The sequence below is a fragment of the Olea europaea genome, chromosome 15 (genome assembly GCF_002742605.1).
Source record: "Olea europaea var. sylvestris chromosome 15, O_europaea_v1, whole genome shotgun sequence".
Lineage (NCBI taxonomy): Eukaryota > Viridiplantae > Streptophyta > Magnoliopsida > Lamiales > Oleaceae > Olea > Olea europaea.
Window position 1 is genome coordinate 19,935,583 of NC_036251.1, and position 3,220 is coordinate 19,938,802.

Genomic DNA, 3,220 nt, shown 5'->3' on the forward strand with positions numbered 1-3,220 from the left:
TAAACAGAACCAAGCAATATTGAAATATTTTTCACCTTTCTTGATTAAATTTAACGTATACAAGGAAACTAGGCTGCTGACTATCAAAATATACAGGAAATATAATAAATTCAAGTAACATCGGTAAAATTTTAAAGTAGATGCTAACATCAAGTTCAATGATCCAGATAGATAGCCTACCAGCACTGGAACTGCTGTCCTGAAGAAAGTATAGGATTATGGGAGACTCTAAAACCATCTGATCTCAAGGTTCCACTTGACTGTGGCATAAATCAGGTCGAGCCTCTCCTTTGAAGCCATGTTGGTATCAATAGAATCTGCACCAGCAATTTCATAAGCAAATTTATACATCACCGCCAATGACCAAAAAAAAAAAAAAAAATTGAAAGAAAAAAAGAAAAATGCACCACGTAGGTCGACAACATTATGGACAAGCTGATTTCTCTACATCATTAATAACACGTACAACTTGAGCCTAGAACATGAAATTCATAGGTAATGCCCCCCAACAAACTAGCTATCAGATAAACTCAATGTAGAATTGGTAATTGCAGAATTAATCAACAGGCAGAATTTCATATATGTCACTCAAATTTACATAAAATCACAGATATATACTCTGATATAAACAATATAATTCACATTTGCAGCCCAAAGTCTGTGAGTTCTGTGAAAAATGATGATTTAATAGCCAAATTCGGTCATACGTACCAAAATTACTCTTCACATAACGGATGTCTGCAGCCTAAAGTCCTGTGTGCTGTGCAACATTCAGCAAAAGAGTTAAACTTGTGAAATGACAATTTTATGTAAATTACACTGAAAAAAATAATTTCCTTCACAAAAATTTAATATAATTATGAAGAAACCAATTTCTGAATAAGTCACAAAAACTTTAAGAAGACACAAGAGATGAATATAATTTCAATGAGCAATACAAATTCGCACTCCAATTTGGCGAACAGATACCAATCACTGAAAGCTAAAATTGACAATCTAAGCAGATGATCAAGAATCTTTAGCTATCATCATAGGAAGTAAACACAAGAGTCATCTAGATTTTTTTTTTTTTCCCACATCTACAACATAGATAACCTATGTTGTTGAAAGTTTTCATGATAGCTTACAACTGTCATTTAAAACTTGCAAAAGACTAACTTTCCTGACACATTTATAACCACTATAAAGCACAATAAATTTCCATGATGATCAAAATCCATTAATGAAGAGTAGCAATAAGAGTTAATAACAGTTGATAAACAAGGTACAATAATCAATACAACACGTGGTTATTAAAGATGGTTACTAACCGTCCAGGTATATATAACAAATGATGAATACAACTGGGGAAAAATCGAGTAAAAGAAGAAAAAAAATGCCAACTTGCTCTGATCTTTCAAATGGCTCTTCCGCCTTTATTTTGGTTCAGTATCGTCTCGTTTTCTATTTCCTAACCCGAGAGAAAAGTGCATGCTTTGGCCATTGATGATGAAGAAAATATATTTTCCTGCCGGCCTAAATAGTAAATAATGCATTCAAGTTGCACATCCTCTGCATTCATATTTGTATTCATATGCAAAGCAATACAATTGCAAATCTGACTATGCCACAGCCGTCAATAACTACTTGAATACTGTCACAAGTTAACACAAAACAATAAACCAGATATCAGAATCAAGGGTCAGTAAGTGTGCTGTGTGTCCCAGACACGAGGCACGATGGTTGAAATAGGGTCCAGCCGTAACATCACATGTCCATCATATGTGCCACTGAAACGACCATTCATTCTTCCTTATGGTTATGCCACAGATGATTATCTCTTTAGGGGCATAACTGGCAGCTACTTCTCATAAACATTGTGAGAGGGATTTGTCTTTGTCACCCTAATGGGCTGACAACCCAACCAGTTATTGGATGTTGCCTCCGAATTCGAACTTTCTGATGTGAACCGCTTTGTAACCGTTCAAGAATGGCATAGGTTATGGAATCTGGTGTCAAGCCTTGTTGTTTTAGTTTTGTATAAAGATCTACTGCTTCCGCAGTTCTCCCACTCATCTCAAGACAGTCTAGTAAGATATTATAGGTAACTATGTACGAAAGAAAATAATTATGTTTCAGCTTCATGGAAGGTTGTCCAATGATTTCGTCGTGTGCAGATTTACCCTTAACAATGTTGAAATTCATATACCCTTGGTATGCCTGGGGCTCCTCTCCTATTTTCACTAGTAGAGTGGTCTATTCATGAAGGACCAAGCCTCCTCTAGTAAGGCGTTGATGCTTTGAATTAGGGATCCAACGGTTATATTTTTGCATTCGATCAAAAGCATGATTGTATAGCATATTTTCTGCACTTTCACTGTCTAGGAGCATGTGGTAAAGACATTCTCCCACTATGATTGCCTGGATCACGATTATATCATCTTCGATTCACGTTTTACAATTTTTAGGCTCTATAGATTTGATTGAAAAGGTTAGGGACTGGGGATTACCAGTTTTCCCGTTTCCAGGCTTTGTATTTTTGAACAGGGAGCAACGTGTTCCGCCGTCCGTGCCTTGAGGTCTTGAACCACTTTTGAATGGCATCTGCTGCCAACTTCTTCTTTTGTAAGCAACAAAGCTGAGCGAGGGACTGATTTTCTCATAGTTTCCCTGTGATATCCTCTCACTGATGCTTAGAGTTTTCCTCTGGCTGTTCTAATCCACCAGTACTCCAACTACTTCCTGAATTTCCTTTGCATAACTCATTTTTGAAGACCTCGAGAAATCCTCCATTTTGATGGACTGATTCATGGTTTTCTTTGTTCATGTTTCTCACAGACGTTGTTGACAATAAAAATCAGATCAACAAATTCCTTTCACCTAGTCAGGATTTTCTACTTCTAAACACTTTGGTTTCGATGCTCAAATAGGAGCAAGAGGGAAAATGGCTATTCGGGTGGGAGATATTTGAATTTGCCTCCTTTCTTTCTCTTGGACGGTAAGCAATTCAGTTATTTAGGAAAAGGGCATATGGTAGCCTCTTAGTGGTTAACTTGTAACTGTCTCCACTATAGTATCTCGTTTTGTTCATTAGCTTGTGTGCCTTTCATTCATTGGCTTTAAAGTCACACTTTGAACACTTGCTCACGTGCACCATAATAACGATTTTTAGCCTGCCTAGATGGGGAATGGCTAGTCTATGCTTTGGTGCAAGCCTTTGGTGCTTTTGTCCCCCTCACGT

General features: G+C 37.0%; 1 long non-coding RNA gene across 1 annotated transcript; it reads right to left on the bottom strand.

Moving 5' to 3' along the window:
* Positions 1 to 2,087, bottom strand: LOC111410410. The gene is made up of 2 exons (XR_002705678.1): positions 712 to 2,087; positions 1 to 317 (listed from the first exon to the last, which is right to left on the bottom strand). It is a non-coding gene; the product is annotated as an uncharacterized LOC111410410 (long non-coding RNA).
* Between the last annotated feature and the right edge of the window lie 1,133 nt (positions 2,088 to 3,220).